Source organism: Schistocerca piceifrons, chromosome 2 (genome assembly GCF_021461385.2).
Source record: "Schistocerca piceifrons isolate TAMUIC-IGC-003096 chromosome 2, iqSchPice1.1, whole genome shotgun sequence".
Taxonomy (NCBI): domain Eukaryota; kingdom Metazoa; phylum Arthropoda; class Insecta; order Orthoptera; family Acrididae; genus Schistocerca; species Schistocerca piceifrons.
In genome coordinates this window covers 681,493,102-681,504,953 of record NC_060139.1, presented here as the reverse complement: position 1 = coordinate 681,504,953, position 11,852 = coordinate 681,493,102, and the positions used below count along the sequence as shown (strand labels likewise).

Genomic DNA, 11,852 nt, shown 5'->3' with positions numbered 1-11,852 from the left:
CTACTAAATGTCTCCAGTGAACTGCATTCTCTCAACACCCTTCACTACCGGGGTTTCCGTTCGTAATGGAGATTGTTACTGGCAATCTTTGTTCACCCGTCGAGAGAGGACTGCTTCTAGATACTGAAGGTGTAAATGAAAACCAGTAGACTTAACGATAAACGTTCTTCGCCTAGTAACGGACTGAATTGAATAAAATGTTGAGACTTGAAACAAATTTTTACAAAATAGTTCTAATTACTACTGCTATTCAGTGCAAAACATGGTTGCACAGTGAAACTTTACATTAGTTTCGCCAGCTAAAGTCTCACACTTGCACAGAGAACTGAATTGGAGCAGTCACAACTTAGAGCTTCATTTTCCGTCAGATCTGCAAAGCTTCCGCGCAGATACGTGATTTTTTTTAAAAAAAGGAGAAAAATAGTTTCATCCACTCAAGTCAGCGGTTCCAATGTATTGGAACTCAAATATTGACAATACTCTCAAAAACTGCTTTCTTTGCATGGAAATGCAGTAATCTTGTGGTAGTGATATTTGAAATTTAGTTCAGATTATCCTCGGTGTACGAAAACTTCATCATTCAAGAATGGAGTATACTGTTCTGTAATGTTTCTGCCTCAAAGGAAAAGTAAATGGCTAATTGGTCTAATTATTAGCAAATCTGGTATGAAAAATCATCCATTGTCCTTTCTAAATTGACTCCTTTGCACCTGGTTATCATTTAAATGAAAATCTAAATCTATTTAACAAGCACGTAAAGAATATTTCACATACAATTGACGAAATTCTACAAGTTGATGACTAACCGTTAAGAGAGAAAAGGGTGAATTGTTCCCTAGACACGCTAAAACACGAATCTCAAGAGGGGCTACTTAAAAAAGTAGTATTCAGATCTTACGAGAGAGAACGCAGATGACACTATGAAAACAATCTCGACTAGCTGACGGGTGCATACCGGTTGCTGTAAACGTTGACTCTTCTTTACTGTTTGTCAAGATTGTGAAGGTGAAGACTTGTGCAGTTTGGATTTATGTGAAAGTAATATTTTGTTTCACAAGCAGTGTTTCTTCGAAAATACCAAAATTTTGCTGACATTTTAGACATCGAGACACTTAATTACCAATTAAAGAAGATATCGTTACCGAGTACATGGGAATGGTTTTCTAAAAGTATTCATAAGTGTATACATCTTTAGAGCTTTTAATAAATATCATTATCTACTCATCTCACGAAAGTACATGGAGAAATTTAGTATTAATTACACTATTTTTCAGCACGTGGTGCCACCTTCGTAAGTTTTTCATATAATCATGAATCCTAGGGGCAGTCTCACCACTTTTTCAACCTCTCCTTCGATGAGAAATTTTTTTACGCAGATAACTATACAGAGTTGTGCAATAAACAATTTTTGCCTGATTGTTTTGAAACTAGTTTTACGGCACCGGAAGAAAGCGAAAGCCAGATGAAGTGAATTAACTTTTTCTCCCATTGCGTTAAATCACCACAGGGAAATAGAAACACGCCATTTCAGAGAAATAGACAAGTGTCAGTTACATCGTACAGTAAGAATTTCTTCTTCCACCGATGTAACTGGAAAGATAACTACTGCACTCGAGTTTCAATCACTTAAACACACAATTTCATATCTAACAAGCGCAGGCATCGCCTGCTAGAAATCAGCGACCGTTACAAATTAAAACTGTTGAGAAACCACCAGTAACAAGTTTTCTCCCATGACATGTTCCTCTGGCTATACGCGAGCATCTAAAGAAATTTGACAGCGAAATATATCTGGCTCTGTACAGCGCCGGAGTCAAACATAAAAAATAAATGTGCGTAAGTACAAATACGTAGGTCAGGTATACATAAAATTGTCAAAGTACGTATACCGGCCACACGTGATGACCGTTCGATACGCCATAAAGAACACTGTAACCTTCATTACAACCGCACAGCACTGGGTGAACAATTGAAGGCAACCAATCATACTTCAGGTAAGACTGAAGAGTTTTGGCACCGCAGATATAGGCCAAAGGCTGAATGTATTGGAGGGATTGGAAATATTCATAGAAAAGAGAAACCCAGAAATTCTTTTAAAAGAGTTTAATGTGAATAGATTCTTCTGGTTGTTGGAGGCTGTAATGGAAACAAGCGGTTCTAACGTAGCTATTAGCTAAATCCGTAGTGACCGTTCCTGGAGTGGTTACGCGACGCCTGCAGCAATGAATGTTCACCGTCGCTATGTTCATTTCAACGTCAATAACATTTACTGCCTGCTGTTTAACTCATAAATATGTAAGATATAAAGTGTCCTAATCTGACATGTCAACACCCAAGCTTGAAGTTTATATGTAAGTAGTGGTAGATGAGATGTAAACAGTGTACTATATTCGGTGCAGTTATAGTACTTACAGGCTCCTTCATTGGAAGTGATTATACTCTCGACGAAAATAGTTTCAAGAAGGCCTCGGTTTAAGCAGTATAATACTTTTCATTCAAAGTTGCTTACAGTGATTGTGAACGAACTATGACGCTTATCAGTTTGCTCAAGTATGTACGTTCTTCGCGCTTGCCGTTCACTTCTAAATATTACGTAAAGCATTCTCTTTGCTGCATGCCATTGAAATTTAAACGCTGACAGTGTCTGGTGTTTGCATAATCATAGCGCCGCAGAATGCCATTATGAGAACTAGTTGTTCCAGTTTATTACCTTTGTCACATGTCACATTAACAATTTTTGCTGCTCTACTCTTAGACTTCACGCGTTTTATTGCAGTTAGGTCTGTCTGGGTACTACACTTCCTGAGTTTCTCATATTCATTTGTTTCGCCATATTGACCGTATGTGATTTACGGTTACTGGGGGTATTTTTGTTGCGTGGTTACAGTTATAAGAAAATGTTTTTCTCAGCAGACGCGTTTCGCTTAAGTAAAGCTATCTGCAGTTAAAGATATTTACAATTTGCTTTCTGGAACGAAAGACAGTTGGTTCACAAACTGCTGTTTTTACCTACGGTAATTCCTGCTTAGTTTCTCTCCATCAGGAAATACCATCTGTTAGAACGTCTTTCGTTTCTTCCTTCGCTAGGCACTGATAATTATGGTCTAATTTTACACTGATTTGCAGAACTATGGTTTCTACTGTGTTTTAAGAGTTTCATTTTTAGAGAAGTTACGAGTAGTATATCGGCGGATAATATATTTGTTTCAGAAGTGGATACTTTTATGACAAAAGTACCAGGACGCTTGTTCATTAAAATATAGTCTATCTAGTTACGAACTAAGTCTTCGTTGTCCGCTGGAGATTTTCATGTATACAGTCGTCGAGGTGGTAATTCGAACCAGATATTAGTGACTTCAGCGTTTTCGCCGGCCGGTGTGGCCGAGCGGTTCTAGGCGCTTCAGTCTGGCACTGCGCGACCACTACGGTCGCAGGTTCGAATCTTGCCTCGGGCATGGATGTGTCATGTCCTTAACTTGGTTAGGTTTAAGTAGTTCCAAGTTATAGGGGACTGATGACCTCCGACGTTAAGTCCCATAGTGTTCAGAGCCATTTTTTAAACGTTTTCTTCCCGGCAGAATTGTAGCGGACCGTCACCTCTTTCAGCGCTCTTCAACCAGACCCTACCAGACTTTCAAATATGTTATTTCCTAGTTTGGAGTTGATCTCTTATTACGATATTAACTCTGCGAAGTCTTGTGAGGCTAAGTACGTTCTTGACTTGATCATAGACGAGACCACCTGTTGCTCATTTGTATCAGCAGTTGATGCGTACGCTTGTGCTGTTGAGGCTCACTAGCTAGACAATGTGTTTAACATGGTAAATCTGTGTGATATCGGACAAAATCTGTAGAACTCTCGGAAAAACGCTCTGAGACTATAGCGCTCACTTGTTTTCTATGATTTCGTTCGTAATTTCTAAAACAAAAGTGAGTACGTTCAGCAGTAGAACACGCTCCATTGTTAGGCCATCATTTTTCTGCTATACCTAGGATATCAGTTCTGAGCCGTGTCATTTCTTGGATAATATTTGCCAGCTTTCCTGCTTCCTATATACTTCGCACATTCAAAGTTCCAACACTGATTTTCTCTCGTATTTTCGTCTTTAACATGGATATAGTAAAGTGTGCCCCTCCCTCTCTCACCGGACCTTCGACTGGTCTCTTTAGATTTAGCAGATTCAGTAAAATGCTGCCTGCAGTCGCTCCACTTTAAAGCACTCCGTCTTCAGGCCACAAGTGGCCCATCGGGACCATCCGACCGCCGTGTCATCCTCAGTTGAGGATGCGGATAGGAGGGGCTTGGGGTCAGCACACCGCTCTCCCGGTCGTTATGATGGTTTTCTTTGACCAGAGCCGCTACTATTCGGTCGAGTAGCTCCTCAATTGGCATCACGAGGCTGAGTGCACCCCGAAAAGGCAACAGCACATGGCGGCTGGATGGTCACCCATCCAAGTGCCAGCCACGCCCGACAGATCTTAACTTCGGTGATCTCACGGGAACCGGTGTATCCACTGCGGCAAGGCCGTTGCCTCTCCACTTTAAAGGATGAGGATGAATTCATAAACAGACGGAGTAGCAATTAGCTCTCCTATGTCATTTTTGGCTGCTGATATATTTGCGAAGAAATTCGAGAGAAGTCTCTTGGAGGAACGCCTGTAAACCGTTTGTCAGTTACGTTGTTGATACTTTCATCGTCTGGTCACATGGAGTCCAGCAACGTGATTTCCACAGGTCTCTCTATAGCCTACACACTGGAACAGATTTCACAGTGGAGGAAAGAGAGCCACGAGGTATGTTGTTCCTCGATTTGGTCTACAAACAGATGGAAAGTTAACAGAAGTACATAAAAATACTAGGACGTACCCTTGAGTGGGTTCCCACCACCGTCTTGTAAATAAAAAAAGGCATTTTGGAAAACTCTGGCAGCAAGAGCATTTCGAATCAGGGACGCCGCAAATTCACGATAAGAATTAAGTTGTGATCCTTGAGATTCTCCGTGCGTAATGACATTCCACAATGTCTCAGAATGGAAGCCGGATGGTACCGACATCTTGCCTCGATATGTCGGCTTAGGTGAGCTATGCACTGAGGAAGTGGTCCTCAAACTTTTTTTTTTTACTTTCCAAACCGTGGTTGTTAAATCTGAGCATTGTAAGGCGTCACGCCAATTATTTGAAGTGCAAGAGACGTAAGATATAGGAATTATAAGCGTTTATTGAAGCCTTACATAGTGACGAATCTTCTGTATGTAAGAGGATAATGCTTATTTTTCTGATTGTCAGACATATTTTCCAGACATCTTCATGCTGTATTACCTGAAAGAATACCAAGCGACTTCAGCAGACTTCTTTTCAGTCAAAACTTTCGTATTAGGCCAAACAGAAGAGACGGTTTTAAATAAGATAATTAAAAAATTGCAACAAAGAGACAGAATGGCGTATGATTGCTTTGTTTATAAAACGGTTTAGAAGTCAGTTTCTATCTATTGTATTCTGCGTAAGTTTTTGAAAGTAACTGTTATCGGGGCTGGACACCGTGGCCGCTTTTCCCGATGAGTAATGTGGCCACTTTCCCGATGGGATGCGTTGTCTGCAGTAGTGATACACAGAATGTACTAATCGTCTGAAAGAAATAACATGGAACTATACTTGCCGGCCAAAAGACGTTGTTTAAATATCGATATTATAAACTACTATTACTCTCCATAAAAGTGAGATAACAAGAAAAAAATCACATACCTTCCATCAGATAGCTCAAAAACAGTTTTTGCTAAAATATAACGGAACAAGCTTCCATTGCCAATCTCACTGACCACAATGGCGATGTATGTTGGAACTACTATGACCACTTCTCGGCAGACATCAGAGCTGTTGAAGGGGGGATGGTGATGCCTCTTTACCACACCTTCCCCTACCATCTTCTTAGTAATTGAGATCTTCCATAAGTATATTAATACAGTATGAGAAACTATCACAAAATATTTACTACCTGTTTTGTGTGTGTAACTTTCCTTCTGCTCCTTGCATTGTACTACAACAGCCTTAATTTGATTTCATAGTATTTGCTACAAACATGTTCTGATGTACCACATCCGAAGATGACAGTCTCTATAACGCACATATACGAATCAGCTACTTCCGTGTGATATTTATGCGACAGCAGCTGATCGGTCCAAATTGCGCACCCTCGTGAAGCTAGCAATGAAAGACAATAAAATATTCCACTTCTGACATCTGTCAATCCCGCAGTGACGACGCTACTTCGCACTCTGTCCAAAGTGGGTGGCAAAGTTTACTTATTCATGTTCGAATTCACCGTCAATTGAAATTAATCACATCTTAAATTATTACTGACTCTGCAAGTATATTTCCTTGTTACTGAGTAGCAAAAACACACTTGAGAAGCTGTTCACGTTATTTTACCTTTTGGGAATATGCTGTTAGTTGCGAGAAGCATGCAATTATAAAACAAGGGTGAAAACTGCGGACGGCATGCACAGCTTGACTACTGGGATCCTAGGACATTATCAACGAAGGGATAGGATACATTATAGAGGTCTGCAGCGGAAGAAAGTAAGTTTAAAAAAAAAAAAAAGGAAAATAGAGAGCACCACTTTAGTTTGTGTTTCAGCCATAGGTTAAAGAAGAGCGTGTCAAAAAGGTCCTCCGACATGAGTCTTTAGCCATTCTTTTCCCCTAGCCATCTTAAAGTAACAGATTTTCATGACGAAAATGGGCCGATCAGAACCGCTGCAGATTCTGCAGTCTCCAGAATTTGATGTAATTATAAGAAAAGTATACACAGGGGAAAACAGATCGTGCAGTCACAGAACATCCTGTGCGTACCAAGCAATTCGGCAGTAACTGAACTTAGTCGAAAATTTGATAACTGAAGAAAAATTCACAAGCAAAACCGTCTCTAATGACCTCGTTGTCGACGGGACGTTAAACACTAATCACCACCACCACCACCACCACCACCACCACCACAAGCAAAGATCGCTAATAAAGTGTTTTACTGGATGATCGGTTTCGACAGAGTTGTGCTGACACCACATTTCATCGAATGAAATGATTTTTTTTAGTCATCTTGGCCTGTGAAGTTTTCTTCTGGTATCGGTCACACATTTTAGGTCGTCCCCAGACCGACATTCGCGGTTACTCGAATATATATATTCGAAAATGCAGTAAGACTATAGGTCTACTCCCTGCTGATGTTCCCCTTTTAGCTGAGCTTTATAAACGCTGCGACGTCGGCTTTAGGCGGCTGGCGGCTTGGCTGCGTGCCCTCAATTGGACGAGGACGCTACTGTGTATACAAGTAATGAACATAAACAAGGCGCCACTCACGCCCCGTCTTACAACAACTAGTGCGCCGCTGAACGCTTTCATGAAATAGTTACGGCATTCAATAGTCAGTCTTCAGTATCCATGTTGATAATGTGGGTAATTCTGTCTTTAAATTACCAAAAGTTTAATAGTGCGCCTGAGCGTGCAGCCAGTAATTGGGAGTAGCAGAAATGAGATTGGCGATAAACTTAAAAGCAAAACTGGAGACCACGTAGCTGGGAGCAGAATAACGCATGACGCATTAAACAAGAAGAATGCAACAAGCAGCAACAGCATCAGCATACGGTGCATTCCTCGCTAAAAGCAGTTCACTAGGATCAAACGTACGACCTAAGTTGAGGAACAAATCTCTGAGAATTTTTGGTTCAGAACAAAGACTTGTGCGGAAAAGGACCAAGGGTAGGGGAAAATCCCGAAGTAAGTGTTTGAAATGCTGTTACAAGAGGATCCTGAAAACTAACTGTGCTGATAAAAAATGAGGTTCCACAGCAGAATGGACGAGGAAAGCAAAAATATGTGAGAAACACTGACGAGAGGGACAGGATCACAGAAAGTGCTAGGAATAACTTAAAAGGTGTTAGAGTCGTAGAGTGTAACAACTGTAAACATACACTGGAATATGTGCAATAAATGTTCGAAACCTTTAGGTGAAATGCTACTCTGAGAGGTTGGCACAGGATGGTACAGTGACAGGCTGCATGAAACCATTCTGGATGATGATGATGATGATGATGATGATGATGGAGAGGGAAAATGCGAGTAGGACTCGCGCTCTGAGGGTTCCGTACAAACGCAATTGTACGTACAGAAAATAATAATTATTCCGTGTGGTTAAATGGACTGTTGCAAGTCTTTCTGTTGAACGCCACTTTGGCGACTTGCGTGTCCCTACTAAGTGCTATGTAGAACTGCACAAGAATGAAGAAACATATCAGCTGTAGGTTTGTTAGCCATCCCTGCGCTAACGTAATGTGAAATAGAAAAGTCCACGCACTACCAAAAAATGGGAATTTGAGAGCGGATTGCTATTCTCCTCCCCTCTCCATTTTCCCACCTCACCGTAGCTGTCGAAGAGAGTATTAAACGTACTGCGTTTGAAGAACAGATGTCTGTATTTGAATGTTTCGATCGTTAGACTTAACAAGAGATAATACAAAATAGTATGATTTCGCTAGTAAGGGAAATGAAACATATTTTAGGCACAAAATATTTCATTCGGAGAAGACAACCAGCTAAACTGAGAGCGTGCTCGATGCCATTAACTACCCAACGAAAGCGAAAAACAAGTTATTGCTGAGGCAACATGGAAAAATCGCTAACGTCTTTTGTTCTCCGAGAAGTGTTAGTAAACCATGAGAGGAGAAGCCTGGAAGTGGATACTCTGCCTCTACTCTGCTACCTGCAGGGACTTCAGAAGTGCTCTCTGACTAATTATGTTACAACCTCGGCTCCGAACACTTAACGAAAAGATGGCAAACATGCTAAGCTGATTAATACTTTCGGGGAAGAACGAAGAGCACGTTCACGGTCACTTAGAAGAACTGCTAGCATTAGTGTGGCAGACGAACAACGCTTCGAACAACCACCACCACCACCACCAACAACAACAACAACTACTACTACTACTACTACTACTAGTTATGGCATTTTTGGATTTTGGCAAGCGATAAACGTATGCTATAATAATTCCGTAAGACATGGATCAGGAAGTTAGACTGACCAGAGTCCAGCTGCAGCTGCGTCGAAGCTCATTTGTAAACAAACCTGCTACGAAATTTGTTCGGTAATTGTAATGTTAATTCTGGAGAAAAGCCACATCCTCTGTTACAGGAAGCTGCAAAGTTATGAAATGTAGTGAAATTTTTCGCTCTTAGGCTCCGTTTGCTCATTATAGCTGGTTCCCCCCTTCTTGCAGCAGTGCACCGTAGGTCTCTAGCAGAGCGTAGCGTTCCAAAAGATTGGAAAATGGCACAGGTCATACCCGTTTTCAAGAAGGGACGTCGAACAGATGTGCAGAACTATACACCCATATCTCTAACGTCGATCAGTTGTAGAATTTTGGAACACGTATTATGTTCGAGTATAATGACTTTTCTGGAGACTAAAAATCTACTCTGTAGGAATCAGCATGGGTTTCGAAAAAGACGATCGTGTGAAACCGATCTCGCGCTATTCGTCCACGGGACTCCGAGGGCGATAGACACGGGTTCACAGGTAGATGCCGTGTTTCTTGACTTCCGCAGGGCGTTTGATACAGTTCCCCACAGACGTTTAATGAACAAAGTAACAGGACATGGACTATCAGACCAGTTGTATGATTGGATTCAAGAGTTTCTAGATAACAGATCGCCGCATGTTGTTCTCAATGGACAGAAGTCCTCCGAAGTAATAGTGATTTCAAGTGTACCGCAGTGGAGTGTCGTAGGACCGCTGCTAGTCACAATATATATAAATGACCATGTGGATAACATCGGAAGTTCACTGAGGCTTTTTGCGGATGATGCTGTAGTATATGGAGAGGTTGTAACAATGGAAAATTGTACTGAAATGCAGCATGATCTGCAACGAATTGACGCATGGTGCAGAGAATGGCAATTGAATCTCAATGAAGACAAATGTAATGTACTGCGAGTACATAGAAAGAAAGATCCTTTATCATTTAGCTACAGTATAGCAGGTCAGGAATTGGAAGCAGTTAATTCCATAAATTATCTGGCAGTAGGCATTAGGAGTGATTTAAAATGGAATGACCAGATAAAATTAATAGTCGGTTAAGCAGATGCCAGACTGAGATTCATTGGAAGAATCCTAAGGAAATGCAGTCCGAAAACAAAGGAAGTAGGTTACAGTACACCTGTTCGCCCACTGTTTGAATACTGCTCACCGGTGTGGGATCCGTACCAAAGGCTGATAGAGGAGGTAGAGAAGATCCAACGGAGAGCAGCGCGCTCCGTTCAGTAATCGCGAAAGCATTACGGAGATGATAAACACCAGTAGAAGACTCTGCAAGAGAGACGCTCAGTAGCTCGGTACGGGCTTTTGTTGAAGTTTCGAGAACATATCTTCACCGAGGAGTCAAGCAGTATATTGCTCCCTCTCGCGAAGAGACCATGAGGATAAAATCAGAGAGATTAGAGCCCACACAGAGACATACCGACAATCTTTCTTTCCACGAACAATACGAGATTGGAGTAGAAAGAAGAACCGGTAGAGGTACTCAAGCTACCCTCCGCCACACACCGTCAGGTGGCTTGCGGAGTATGGATGTAGTTGTAAATATAGAAGAAGCTACTTTCATGACGAGCTCAACAAGTATACGAATGTGACACCAAGCGGAATCTGAAACTGTGATACATCATATGTAAACTGAAAATGTAAAATGAAGGTGAAGGGAGGGAGAAGGGAAAGAAAAGGGAAGGGGTTCTGAGCTGCATCGGGACATCACGCATAATCTGCAGCGACGAGTGAAAATGGGCTTGGGATTCGAACCCGGGATGCTTCGCTTAGTAGGCAGGTGTGTTAACCACTACGCCACGCGGGACACAGTATTCATCGCACATGCGCTGACTATCTCGGCACGCCTCCTAGCTGAGCCAGATTCCAACTGAGGGCCGCCTATCTGGCGTCCCTGTCCATTTCCTCCACGCTCACTATTGTGAGACGCACGCGGGATTTCTGATGTACCTGTGCATCTGCATTGAAGGTGAATGCATTGCCCACCTAGGCAAATCAATTATATGAATGTGTGGTGTCTGTTCCTTCGGACATTTGACCATGAAGCGTGCCGAGATGCTCGGCGCAGTTGCCCTAACACTGTGCCCCGGATGGCGCAGTGGGTAATGCACCTCCCTAGTAAGCAGGAGATCCTGGGTTCGAATCCCAGTCGGCGTACATTTTCATTCGTCGTCGTTGATTCCGTGTAATGTATCGATGCAGCTGACATCAGTAATCACTTCCCTTTCCATTCATTTCGCTTCCCTCCACCTTCAGTTTACATATAGAGCTTAAGTTTTCGTACATGAAGGCAATTAAAATGGCCGATGAGTTCTCTATTTGCAGAGAGAGGGATCAGAGTGTTCTATCTATTCGAAAAAATTGGTAGAGATGCATTAATGTTATTTGTGAGAGGTGGGCTGAATGTTTTAATATATAATAAATAATAAATAATATAGGAAGGATGAAATTTACATCAAGGGATCAAGGGATCATGGAAATCTAATTAAATTTTGGAAGGCAATTTAACAAGTGTCTCCTTTAAATAACTCGTGGTTATCCCGCTGAACCGAGGTACTACTCAATTCTATAGAAAATCAAAAATTTCAATCTCACCACAGTTATCACTTCTGTTTCCCTTGTCGTAGGCGGTTGTGACCTCTACTTTCTTCCAAACGTTGGGCACAGTTTTTGATGAGATGATCTTCTGGATGTTATGTTCAGAATGGGTGCTAACTCAGCTATAAATCCTGTATAGAATTTTTTAGTTTTAGAAATTTTAGCTGT

General features: G+C 41.6%; 1 pseudogene; it reads right to left on the bottom strand.

Annotated features, from left to right (window-relative positions):
• Positions 1 to 4,416: 4,416 nt before the first annotated feature.
• LOC124778338 lies at positions 4,417 to 4,533 on the bottom strand (annotated as a pseudogene).
• Positions 4,534 to 11,852: the final 7,319 nt, after the last annotated feature.